The sequence below is a fragment of the Phyllostomus hastatus genome, unplaced genomic scaffold (genome assembly GCF_019186645.2).
Source record: "Phyllostomus hastatus isolate PE091 unplaced genomic scaffold, TTU_PhHast_1.1 phas_contig_198, whole genome shotgun sequence".
Classification (NCBI taxonomy): domain Eukaryota; kingdom Metazoa; phylum Chordata; class Mammalia; order Chiroptera; family Phyllostomidae; genus Phyllostomus; species Phyllostomus hastatus.
In genome coordinates this window covers 7597524-7611453 of record NW_025333715.1, presented here as the reverse complement: position 1 = coordinate 7611453, position 13930 = coordinate 7597524, and positions in this window count along the sequence as shown.

Genomic DNA, 13930 nt, shown 5'->3' with positions numbered 1-13930 from the left:
TTCCCCAGCGGCTGCACTGACTTACATTCTATCATTAACTTTCAACATAGCTTGTTTAGATTTTTTAAATTATGACAGATCTTTTCTAACTTGACCTAAGATGGGTGGCTCACCTGGGGCGCCTTGTGCCATTACACAATCCAAGACGCCACAGGTCGGAGCAAGGCTGCTCTGGCGGTTGTCGGTTCTGAGGTCTTGGGTCAGAGGACGGAGATGCTAGGGCTGAAATGCTGGGCACCTGGGACAGGGCCTGGGCGTGCACTTCCAGGCCCCATGGGTGGACGTGGGCTCAGGCAGTGCCGTCTTCCCCGAACAGCAGGGGAGGCGGCTGGGGAGGGGCAGGGACTCCTGCTGAGCAGCAGAGCCAGGCTGTGGGGATGCAGAGAAGGAGGCAGACATGGGGCAGACGGAGGAGAAGAGAGCAAGGCCTGGGGACCCACCTGAGCGAAGCCTTGTGTCCCAGGTCCCCTGCCTAAACTGGCCGCAGGCTGGCATCACGGTTGAGAACAGCTGAGAGAAGAGAAAAACATTCATTCACTCAACAAACATCCTCTGAGCACTGCTGGGAGCTGGTTTACTACGGAGATAGAAGACCAGCCCTCCTGTGCGTCTGTCTTCACCAACTCGCTCCAGCCCCTGAAGCTCTCCCCGAAAAACCCACTCCCACGCAGTAACAGCCCCCGTTCACGAGGGGTTCCCCGGGGCGCTGGCTGCACTCGAAGGACTGGATGCTGATTAACAGTTAATACTCACAACAAGCCCCATTTCACAGATGAGAAGGTAACTACGGCCCAGAGAGGCTGAGTAGCTTCCCCAAGATCACACAGCTGGCCAGTGGGACAGACCACGCTCTTTCCCCCAAACTGGCTCTCTAAACGCAGGCGCCTTTTCTGAAGACACGGAAGGTGACCCAGACCTCACGCACTCCACAGGACCCAACATTTTCTGAAGTCCCTCTTGAAGGCTAGGATGCCACCAAGGATTTCTTCTTGTAGCCATCCCCCGCTGTCCGTGGGTCCTCCTTCCCTCTGCCCAGATGCCTGCAGCGCCCACCCCCAGCCTCAGCCCTCTGCAGTGACGAATTCCTCCTCCCCCTGCAAAGCAGAGACTGGCACGCCGAGCCACCATGGCGGCCTCCACAGCGAGCCTGGCCCTCCGAGGCCGGCCCCACCTCCCTGAGAGCAGGCGGGCCTGCTGAGAGCAAATATTTTCCCCCTCTGTCACAGAGAGTAATAGACTCTTGAAAAATCACACACTCAGAGGATCACAGCTGAATCTTATAATCTGAGGCTCTCCATCAAAGAACCTCGGAACCATCGACTAATAGAATCTCAGAGTCACCGACTGGAGAATCCCAGGCCACTGCGGTCTCTCCATAATGGCCCTGGGGTGGCCCAGGTGGGGGGCAGGGGGCCGACACAGGTCAGGCCGGGAGAGTGAGGGGTGGGGAGGCGAGGAAGCCTTTGGGTGCAGCACACAGGGTGGGGTGGAGGAGGGAGGCCCAGCCCGTTGTCACGCTAGAGGAAGCAGTTGGCGGGTGAGGCCTGGCTCTATTACTGATGGTTTTTAATTATGTAAATCAGCCCAGGGCCTGCGCCTGGCTTGGGCTTGGCATTCATCAGCTGGCAGCAGAATTAATCAATAAATAACCAGCTGGATGGGGCCTGGGCCTGAGCACGCAGCCACACCCCCACTGCCACCCCAGCGGGGTCCTCCCAAACTGGCCGGGGTGGAGGGATTGCGTGAGAGCTCCAGCTCACAGCTGTCAGTGCACTTGCACACACACACACACACACACACACACATGCCCGTACATGCACACACCTGCACATACACAGCACGCATGCGGCTTCGGACTCGCTGTGTGTGTGCCCACCCGCACCCAGCAGCCCCTGCGGCCAGCACGCTCTCCCCGCCCGAGGACCAGCGCACGCCCAGGAGCACAGCAGCAGGAGACAAGCCCGTCATTCTGACCTCACACTTGTCACCTCTTCAGTGGCACACAGCTTTGCACTCAGTCACACCACTTTACCTCCACCACCACCCTGTGAGGCTGAGGCCCCCCTTTCAATTTCACAGATGAGGAAACTGAGGCTCCGAGAAGGGACTGGCCTAGGATCGTACCCAAGGGTCCGCCCTCCGCATCCCACCCCCACTCATCGGTTCAAAGAGGCTGGGGGCCCAAGAGAAGTGGGGAGAGAAGTGGGAGGGGGCTGCCAGGGGGCGCTGGGGCCCTGAAGCTACCGGGGCATGGCCCCTGCCCCTGACGGCAGGGTTCTCGGCGACCTGGCAGAGAGCAGGGCAGGCTGGGAGGCCAGGGTTGGGGTTGCTGGTCAGGCCTCCTGGCCGAGGCCAAGGAGCTGGGCGTTGGCCCGCTCTGCTCTCCTAGGGAGCTGTGATGAATTGCTTCCCCCCACCACAGGTGCACTCACTCCCGCTCCCCAGCACCCCCCCCCCATAAATCAACCTCCTCCTCTCAGCCTTGGCCTTGATCACTCTCCAGCACTGGGGTGGGGCATTTCACCATCCCTGGAGGCGGGAGGGTGCTGGCAGGGAGAATCGTCAAGTTAATGGACAGGTTTCCTCTTCCCCTACCTTCCTTCTCTCTGCCTGGGCTTCCTGCCCGCCTTGACTTCTCTCGGGCTGCGGGGCCCCTGCATACTGGACGAGGAAGTGACGGAGCCACGAATGAACCCCTGAGCCTCCGAGCGCCGTGGGTCCCTGTCCCTGAGTCTGCCCGACTGCGCAGTGGGGGTCTGCTCCCATCAGCCCCTTCCCTCCGTCTCAACCCACCCAGGGCCTCCCAGCAGCCGTGGCCCGGGAGGCGGGAGGAGGAATGCGTGAGTTGCCCTGTGTGGTCAGAGCAGACTCAGGAGGCCCTGGAGGAGGCCGGGAAAGGACCTTTAAGAGCCAGGGCCCCCACGAGCCGTTACCCCTTGGAGCCACCACCCCTCGGAGCAGCTGACAAAAACGGCACGCTTCCGCAAAGGTCCTGGGCACACAGTGCTGAGGTTCTGAAGTGGCCTGCAGCAGCGGTCAGGGCCTCGGCCTCTGGAGCCAGCCTCGGCGCCTTAGAAGCCGTGTGACCCTCAGCAAGCTGCTTCACCTCTCTGTGCCTCACTTTTCTTCTGTGCAGAGTGGGGGGAGGAATCGTACCCGCACCACAGGTGAACGGGTGCACACTCTTTAGAAGAGTCACTGGCAGGCACAGTCAATGTCGAAAAATGAGCAAGTGTTGCCCTAATTAAAGGCGCTCCTCGGCAGGATCTAGTGTGGCCCGAACCCCCTGGGGGGCTTCAGACCCAGGCCGATGCCCGCCCCCCACCCTCACTCTGCAACCCTTCGGCCTCAGCAGGTCCGGGAGGGGCCTAAAGGTTGCCTTTCTTTCTTTCTTTTTTAAGATTTTATTTATTTATTTTTAGAGAGGGAAGGGAGGGAGAAAGAGAGAGAGAGAGAGAAACATCAATGTGCAGTTGCTGAGGGCCGTGGCCTGCAACCCAAGCATGTGCCCTGACTGGGAATCGAACCTGCGATGCTTTGGTTCGCAGCCCGCACTCAGTCCACTTAAAGGTTGCATTTCTAACCCAGTTACCAGCTGATGCTGGGAAGGCCAGTCTGGGGGCCACACTTTGAGAACCCAGGGAAGCCGGGTGGGTGCTCACTGTCCAGCTCGGCTCAAGGCCACGCACAGTGCGGGTGGCCCAGGCCCGGGAAGGATGGGGAGAGCAACAGGACCAGCACCAGCACCCCCCTCCACACCCATCCCCCCACAGCCCCAGGAGCAAAGAGGCGGAATTTGCCTTCCCAGCCAAAGGTAATCTTTTAATCTCTTTGGCTTTAAGCTTGCAGCCCAGCATAAACCCAAATCCACACAGTGGGAAGCCAAGGGGGTGGCGGGACACAGAGCCAGTGACCTGGGGAGGCAAGTGATCTGGGCTTTAACCCCCCACGTCCCCACAGATCTCTCATCCGGTGTCCCATCTCTGCCTTCCTCGCCCCTGCCCCGGGCTGGCACTGCTCACAGGAGAGGAGGAGGCAGAGAGCAGCCAGGCAGGCCAAGGTCAGGTGGAGTCGTGACCTTGCTTTGGGAGGCAACGCTCTCTTAACAAGACACACCAAAAAAACTTAGCCATGAAAGAAAAAATGATACATTGGGTTTCATTAAAATCAAGCACTTATGTTCAGCAAGAGACACCATTAAGAAAAGGAAAAGCCAATCCACAGATTCAACGCACATATCTGAAGAAGGACTAGTGCCCTAGCATATGTAAAGAACCCCTGGTAAAAAAACAAGCCATGGTTTTTTAAATCGGCTCAAGATGTGAACTTGCACTTGACATGGAAATGGCCTACGTGCACACGAAGAGACATTAGACATTAGCAGCCATCAGAGACGCGCCGACGGCAGGCACATCTTCACACCCACAGCGACAGCCAGACCGGAAGGACGGGACGGTACCACCCAGGGCTGGACCGATGAGGCTCCACCCTCCCGCACAGCCGGTGGGAGGGGCTCAACCCGGGTGACGGACAGGGCGGCGGTTCCCCGCCAAGTTGAGCGCCAACCGTTTCTGTGACCCAGCCCTTCCTTTCCTAGGCGCGTACCCCAGAGAAGCGACGGCGTCTGTGTGCGCAGGGACTTGGCGGCGAATGTCCACTGCGCTTCACTCGTGACAGCTCTGGGCAGGAGACGACCCGAGTGTCGTCACGGGTGAGTGAAAACCCACGGTGGTCTGACCCCACAATGGAAAGTTACTCAGACGGTTAAAAGAATCAACAGCGCCGTACCTGGCGCCTCCCGCAGGCACTGGGCTGCGTGCAAGGAGCTAGAGAGAGAGAGCAGGCCGGGTGTTTACGAGAAGTGCGAGGCGGTGTCTCCTGACCCCGGCCGGGGGGAACGGTTGCCTTCTGGGGAGGGTTAGGGGCTGGGAAGGGGTGTGGGGGAGCCCTCACAGGGCCCCAAGGATGTGGAGGGGGAGGGGCATGGACTGGGTCCCTGGGCCGGGTCACGTGGGGCTGGGTCTGCGGGAGAGTGTCCCGAGGTCTCCCCAGAAGGGCCACCCTCTGCTGATCCCCCTTGTAGCGGTGGAAAATGGTAACACTGGGGAGTTGTAACCCACCCACCATTCTTTTGGCATTGTTTCTGTAAGTGCTGGCTCTAACAGTAGCTTGCGGAGAAACAGCATGTCTGTATAAGAATCCCAGGAACTAACTTCAAAATGCAAACTCCGACCTCCAGGCATCTCAGCTCTGGGACACCTGCTGACCTTCAGCCGAGGGACCAGGATGACGCGAAGCAGAGATGACGTGAAGCTGAGATGACGTGAAGCCGGGGTGACTAAGCCAGGATGACACACACACACACACCGGCCATCGCCTGTCTTGTCAGAATACACTGTGCTCTTCTGCTCGCGGAGAACTTTGCAGCCCCTCCCTTGATCTCTGTGTTCAGCCCCCCCCCCTATAAAAACCTCTGCCTGCGGGGAGGGAGGGGATGGGCTTTGAGACTCAAGTTCCCCAACTTCTCAAGAGATGGGCTTTTGACATGAGTCCCCCAACTTCCAGGTGGCCGGCGCCTGAAAATAAACCGCTTTCCTTTACATCAGCACCCACCTCTCACGTATCGGCTTCCGTAGCTGCAGGCAGCCGGACCTGCGTTTAGGATATACCTTCATTCCCAGCACCCCAGCCTTCCCCTCTCCTGCCCCCCGAGCTGGGCCACTCAGACGCCCCAGCTCAGTGACAAGCTGTACCACCCCTGACGCCACCACACTCACCTGCCGGCACAGAGCCCCTGCCCAGCAGCCTTTCCCTCTCCCCCCAGCTCCGCCACAGTGGCCCAGCAGACCCCCTTCCCCAAGGCTGGAACTGCTGCAGGACGCTAAGGGGGAAATTATACCCCACACTAGCCAGCCCGGAAAGGCCTGGGCCCTGCCGGGGCCCCTTCCCCTCACCCACTCTGGCTGTTTGGTCTGAAACAGTCACAGCACCCGGAGAAAAAAGCACAAGCTTCACCTTGGGGTGCCTGGGACTCTACTGAACTCTGGCGGAGATCATAGGGTACCCTTAAAATATCATGTCTCCCCCTGGCCGGTGTGGCTCAGTGGACTGAGTGCCAGCCTGCAAACCAAAAGGTCGCCAGTTCGATCCCCAGTCAGGGTACATGCCTGGGTTGCGGGCCGGGAAGTGCGTGAGGGGCAACCACACATTGATGTTTCTCTCCTTTCTCCTTCCCTTCCCCTCTCTCTAAAAATAAATAAATAGAACCTTTAAAAAATATCCTGTCTCCCTTTTACCTTAGTAACAAGCACTCACATGGCAATGTGCCCCGGCCAAAAGATTTGTTTTCTCAGCCTCCCTTGTAGCTAGAAGAGGCCAACAAGGTGCACACATTAAGTTGTTAGGCAGGATAAAAGGAATCGTTCCGTTGGTCTCTTCCCACCCGCTCCGAGGAAAGTAGGTGTGATGGTGGAGAACCAGCAGCCGTCTTGGAGCATGAGGTGACCTTGAAGATGAAAGCCATATGCTCAGGAGCCTGGGTCACTAATGACACTGTTGAACCCCTGCACCATCACCAACCCTGGATGCCTACCCCCTGACATCTTTTATGTGTATGTGTGGGAGAGGGAGAGGGGGAGAGAGAGACGTCAGGCTGCCTTGATTCGCTGTTATCTGCAGCCTCTTGCCAGCCATGGGACGCAATCCCTGACGGACACAGAAAAGCCTTGGGAGGTGGTACTACTGTGCACCCCACTGCCCCCCATGTCAGAGAGGCACCCCCAGCCTCCCTGCCTCCCTCTCAGACGTCCAGGTGACTAACAGACCAGCCTCCAAGTCCCGGCTCCCAGCCCCTGTCCGTGGTAATGGCATTCCAGGCGGACCTGCCGACCTGCGGCTGCCGCTGTTGACATAAGTGCTGGAGAGCCGGCAAAGCGCGGACAGCGCGCCTGCCGGAGAGTTAAAGGGGCAAGCGGATAACGGCTACAAAGAGCAAACAAACAAAACAAATACTAGCCAAGTGGTGAAAGAGTGTCCTTTAGACTTCTCCTCATCGGCCTTCACCCTGTGAAACTGAGCCGATGGCGAGAGCTCTAAACCCCCAGCAGGACCACCCTCCCGGCCGGGCTGTCCGACAACGCCTGGCACAGTGTCACCACGGGCATGGGCAGCCTGGGTTCCAACCACCGCTCCGTGAGCTGTGTCATCTCAGGGCAGTTCCTTACCCTCTCTGTGCCTCCGTTTCTCCATCTGTTAAATGGGCCCCCGAGGAGGATTACAGGAGCGGACCTGGGGAGAGCTTGGAGCGGCGCCAGCTACACAGGAGGGGCAATGAGGGTCAGCAGCCATGGTCACGTTTGCGGTGAGAACGTCCTTTCTTTATTGTCCGCTTGTCAGAGGACACTGAACTCACCCACCAGTTTCGGCACGTGGTGTCTGCTGGCTTCACACTCCCCGTAACCAACCCTGCGGAGAGTCTCCTGGCACCAGAGGGAGCAACCCAGGGCCTTTGCTCTCACTTAGGTTGGTGCAGGTAAGTATCAGCGGGGATTACAAGTCATTTATTTGCCAAGCGCAAAGTCAAGAATCTCAATTTGTCCGTGTCATAAGGTAGTGCCAGAAAGCTCCCTGCGTCCCAAACTCTCTCCCCTTTGACCCTGGCTGAAATGACACCCTGAGAGCCAGAGAACCCCTAGGAAAAGAAGCAGTTTGGAGGAAGCACGGCATCTTGAAGGAAGCCAGATCAGCCAGGGGGAGGGAGCCAGGGCAAGGACGAGCTGCATCACAGGCAAACTTTGGACCTTCCCGGGGGAGCTGAGGGTTCTGCAGCCACCAAAGGCCGTGAGTTCAGTCTCACCCACCTACACAAGCATACACTCATTAGACACACACATACAATCACTGACATGCACCAGCTGTAATCGCTTTATCCCAGCGGTAGGGGCCTTAAGCTGCTATCTAGGCTAGCCCCACCCCCTCCCCCCTGCTGCACCAGCCCCCTCTGTCCCAAGGGGGTGGGAGCTACCCCAGAGGCTGAGCAAGGAAACCCTGCAGGGCTGAGAGCTGAATGCAACGGAGCCGGCAGCTACCTGTGGGAACGCACTCACATACCCAGGCACAGACAGGCAGGCGGGGCGCCCTTGGGAGCCCCCAGTCGTCTCCCTGGGAACCGAACACCACCAGGGTTCTCCCTCATCCCCTACCCCCTTCCTGCTACTCACGCCCTCCCAGGGATCTTTTCACTCCCCCATACATCCTCCATGAACCCCCCTCCTTGCCCCAGGGCCTGTGAAACCCAGGAACAAGGACCCCCCTGCCGCATTTCTGTGGCCTCCGCAGCCCCTATCCCAGGAGCTGGGTACAGGGGGTGCTGGGCTGCACCCACCCTCCCCTTGCCTGAGGCTCACTCCTCTGTCTGGGAAGCTGCCGGCTCCTCTCACTTTCCAGCGTGTGCACGTGAAGACACAGATCAGAGCAATTAGACACGAGTCACTGGAGGGCCGGCAGGAGCCCCCGCCGCCCCGAACCATCCAGCAAGGAGGCGCGGCGAAGCCCAGGCCCCCCCACAGAACACGCATCCGCACAGACTCCGAGGCAGGAGGGCGGGAGGCGGGCGGCCAGGCTCCCTGTTGGACTCTCCTGTTTGGGTGGAGACCCGCCCACCCCTGTCTGCAGCCGCTTTCCCGGCCACGCTCTCAGGCAGGGCGGGAGTGGCTTCAGTCCCATGTTAGACGGGGGAACACTGCAGCCCAGGGGGCTGGAGGAGGACAGTCGCCCTGTCCACCTGACAACTGCTCTTCCTGGCTGAAGAGTGCCTGCTGTCCCCAGGAGCGGCCCCAGTGACCCATGATCCTGCTCTCTGCCCTTCCCCTCTCCTGGGAAGAATCAGCCAAGGGTCGAGGTGCCAGGCAGGTCGGGGATCGGGCCACAGGCATGCTGTCTGGTGCTCATAGTGGGCTCTCAGCATCTACACACGGGCGACCTTGCCCCTCACCAAACCTCAGGATTAATTGATGGCTGCTGTCCCCAACTTGTCATGTTTCGTGGGACCTGGTAAAGGGATGCTCTGTGTGCTGGGAGGGAGGAAGGGGCGCTTTGCTCAGAATCTGAGTTCAGAGGGTTCATTTTCGTGCCCCTTTATTCCATAAGGCCTTTCCCCAGCCAGGCTCTGGCCGGGACCCAGCCTGGGCGGGAAGCCAGCGGTGATGCGGGAGTGCCCCCTAGTGGTGCTGGCCTGCACTGCCCACTGAGACTCCCGCCAGCCAGCGGTAACCCCGCCTCCAGAACTGCCTGGCTAGGCCAAGGAGGGGAAGCCCTGAGACCGAGATTCCTCGGGGCCTGGAGAAGTTAGGGTCGGCTCCACCCCTGCTCCAGCGGCAGGGGGCATAAGAGCTGGACTCCAGGCATGGCTTGTCAGGAGGGCAGAGAAGGATGCCCGGCATCCAGCCTGGCCCATGGGAGGAGCTCAGGAAATGTGGGATGGATGAAATGTGGGAAGGAGTGAGTTAATAAACAAAGAAGTGAATCTGTAGTTTCCTGAACGTAGTTGTGAATATCACAGGTAATATACAAGGCATCGTTTAGACAATAGTGATGAACTTGTTTATTTAAAAAATTACAGACCTATTTTTGATGTGTGTGAGACATAACATATCTGGCCCCTCAGACCCATGATTTTAAGACAAGGTCTTCAAGTAAAAAGGGCCCCTGTAAGGGAAAACACGAGGTGAGTAGCCCGGGGGCATCTCAGGACCTGGCGTCGAAGGTGTCCCGTAAATGCTGGTGAGTGAAGGAGTGACAAGGTGTCCGACCAGGCAGATGGGGGATGACCTTCACAGAGCAGCAGCTTCCCAACCTGGCCGTAGGTCGGAATCACCTGGAGAGCTTTTACGAAACATCCCAGGGCGGGTAAGCCTCCCTGGATCGGGATGGCCGAGGAGGACGCCCCCTGGGGGAGGGGCGGAGCCACAGCACCCAACTTAGGTTCCTGGTTAAGGAGCAGCTGTCGGGCTGCTTCGTTCGAAGGTCCTCAGAGGACGCGGGCCATTCTCCGGCGGCCTGGAGCCCCCATGCTGGTGAGAGGCTGGGCCAGACGAGCGAGCGCGCAGGTGCCCAGCGCACAGGTGCCGAGTGAGGAAAGCGAAGCGAGCTGACGATCTCTGCGTACACCAGCCCCAGAACTGACCCTCGGGGCAGAGGTCGTGTGTGTGTGTGTGTGTGTGTGTGTGTGTGTCGGTCTGAACACGCTGACGGAGTATTTCTCACTCGCTCACGCTGCACGCCGTGCCTCCTGTGGCGTCTGTCCCTGTGAATCGGCTAGTGTGAGTATGACCTCACTTTCTGTGCGGCGCTCGCAGAGTTTGCCGTCCCGAGGTTATGTACGGGTTGGTTCTTCATTTAGGGGAATTTCCTCCCCTAAAAACACTCCCCTGCTTGAAAACGGTGAGAGGCTCCTCAGGAGCAGGTATTAATGCGACGTCACTTACGCGGCTGTAATCCATGCACCTGTGTTCATTGGGCTCCAATGCGCTCCTAACAATTTTCAGTTACTTCTCGGTTAGAAGTCGGAGCAGCGAGCGTTTGGCTCTGCCGGGGGTGCCTGCTGTCAGCTGCTAGGCCCACCGTGGTCTGGAGCATCCGGGTGGAGCTCATAGTTGACGTGTGAGTCGTTCTGTTATCTCGTTAGATACGATTGATACAAGAACTCCCAGTCATGAATTTTCATGGCTACGCTTCTTGGAAAGGCTTGATTTAAAAAGAAGAAATGTTGTACTATTTGGAAAGATTAACATCCAAATCGAGATTGAAGATTGAGCCTGATTTTTTATATCAGTTTAATGGTATTCAAAGAGCAATTTTTTAAACAGATTTTTAAGGCATAAAACATGAATGGCTTTTTCATAGCACAGGGTCAGAATTAGTTCTGTCGATGGCAAGTTATTCGATATTAATTCCATCTTATGAACCAATGCCATTAAGACGCAAATCCCTTAACACGGTGCAGTGTTAGGCCAATATTTTAATCTGTATTAGGACACGTCAGATTAGCGTCCCCAGGAAAGAAGAAATCTGTGGCATGAGGATGCCAAGAACATATGTGTTAGCTTTAAAGCTGTGCCTGGCTCTCCACACAGCTACAGGGACCACACGCCGGTCCATCCCGTCTCAAGGGCAATTGGACAGTGTCGACTTAAATGATAAATACCCCATCTCTTTCATTCCCCAATCCTGCTGCTACAAATGTATCCTCCCGTACACTCACGGCGTGCACAATGATGTGTCGGAAAAAGTTCCACATGTTAGCAAATGACCTGAATATCCATCAGTAGGTGACTGGTTAATAAATAACTATGTAACTATCCTTTGAAATACGACATGGCTGTATAAAAGAATGATAACTCATCGACAACAACAACAAAAAAAAAACAATTAAAAACTGAGCAAAGGACGTGAACAGGCATGTCCCCACAGAAGACATACAAATGTCGCTAAGCACATGAAAAGATGCTCAATGTCACTAACCACTAGGGAAATGCAAATCAAAACCACAATGAGATACCACCTCACACTGATTAAGAGGACTCTTATTAAAAAAAAAACCACACAGAAAATAACAAATGTTAGTGAGGAGGGAAGAAAGCAGACTTCTTGTGCATTGCCAGCGGGGAGGTAAGTGTGCAGCTGCTGTGGAAAACGGTATGGCCATCCCTTAAAAAAACAAAAACATAAAATCACTATATGATCCAGCAGATCCAGTGGTTCCCCTCCTGGGTGTATTCCCAAAAGAACGGAAAGCAGGGATGCAAACAGACACTTGTACACTTATGCTCATAGCAGCACCACTCACAACCGCCCCCAGACCGAAGCGGCCCACGTGTTCGGGTGGGCACATGTATAAACCAGGTGCGACACTCATGTGCATGGAATGCTATGCGGCCATCAGAAGGAATGGGGTTCCAGTACACAGTAGACCACAGGTGGACCCTGAAGACATTATGCTTAAGCATTACGGAAAAGTTCTGGTGCTGTTTGCACAACATTGTGAACATAATTAAAGCCACTGAGTGGAGGGCTTAAAATGGTTAAAATGGAAAAGTTTATCTAATAGATTTTTAACATGATTTTTAAATGTAATTTTAAAAAGGGAGTTGCAAGGAATCTAAATCCCATCTCCTTGAACACAGACCAGCCTTGGTTCTTGGCTTCTAAGGAAGCGATGCAGGCTGACTCCCAGGCCGGGTCCCGAGAGGCCATCCAGCGTCCACCTGGCTCTCGGCTGGGAGCCCTGAGCCGACACGTAGGACGTCCAGCTCCCCTGCACCCACAGAGACGGGGAGGGGGGCCAGCAAGGCGTCAGACACAGGAGGAGCTTGCAGACGGACGGTCCTAGCCCCACCTGGAGCCGCCCCAGCTGACACAGGAGTGCAGGGAGGAGGCGGACCTGTCTGGCAAGCCCCGCCCAGATCAGAGATTCGAGAGCAAAGTAAGTGGTGGGGTGGTTTGTTGAGCAGCAATGGACGAATGGAATAGTGGGCCTATTATGTGTTACAATGTATTTCCACTTAATTTCAAAATGATCGGATACCAATAAAACAGCTTTGGGCTGCATAACTCGAAAACCCACAGGTAAATGGGGTGTTTTCACTCTCCTGGTCTGAATCCCAGCCTGAAAATCCTTACAGGTACAGAGATGCTTTACGGGTGGGACAGAGGAAGGCCGCTGGGGCTACACAGCATGGTTCCCAACCCAGCAGGGCCACGTCAGAGACGCACCTGGTCAGCAGGTTCTTGAAGTAAAATCCAGCAGGTGGGGGAGTTGTGTGAGGGATCCGTGTACCACACAAGAGGGGGTTCAAGAAGCTGGAGAGGAGGTGAGGGGTCCAAGCAAGAGAATTTCAGACCAGGACCACTGAGGGGCTGAAGGTTTATGTATTAATCTTTGAAACATTTAAAGATTTCATGTATGTATGCATTTTTAGAGGGGGGGAAGGGAGGGAGAAAGAGGGAGAGAAACATCAATGTGTGGTTACCTCTCATGCGCCCCCTACTGGGGGCCTGGCCCGCAACCCAGGCATGTGCCCTGACGGGGAATCGAACTGGTGACCCTTTGGTTCTCAGGCCAGCGCTCAAGCCGCTGCGCCACTCCAGCCAGGGCAACGTTAGAAGAATTTAAAAACAAACCCACAACGTGTGCGCCCCCCAAGACCTCCGCTGTCTCCTTCCCGTGCACAGTTACCATCCCTGCATCACTCACTGGGACTCCCACTCGTCTGTCTCCCCGTGGGCTGTCTCCCGTGTGAGTCGGGGCAGGCTAAGCCCTGTGACAAACACCCCCAAACGCAGGGGCTCAACGCAATGCAAGTGTGTCTCTGGGCCTTCTGACACTTCGCTGCAGCTGTTCGTGCACAGACTGCCACCAAGGGGAAAGATTGAGGGCAGATTCTGGGAGCTGGTCTCCTGCCATCCCCAGGCTCCACCCTCCCCTATCCTAGAGTTCCCTCCATCTAAACAGTGGTGAGGACAGAGAGATCCTATTGAATGGGAGGGGAGGGGTTATGAGCCAGGCCTCCACGTGGGGCATCCATCAGCCCGAGCTGCATCACATGGCCACCCTTACCGCAAGGGAGGCTGGGAATGGAGTCTAGCTGGGGGCCACCTCTGCCCTAATCCCCAGTATAAGATGCCTGGCATCATGCCTGGCCCAGGTGCAAACTCTATATAAGTGAATGAATGGTGCTCAAGCTGGGTTCTGGGCACTGGGCTGATGGGCCCTTTCCTTACAAATGCCCAGAAAGGGAGCTGAGAGTAGGTGTAGCCACTCCCATTTGCTAGTGTAGGACACCGAGGCTCTGAGAGCCCAGGCCATATAGCTAGTCAGTGCCAGGGCCAGGCCTCGAACCCAGGAAGCTTCTGCTGCCAGCTGCCTGCTCTC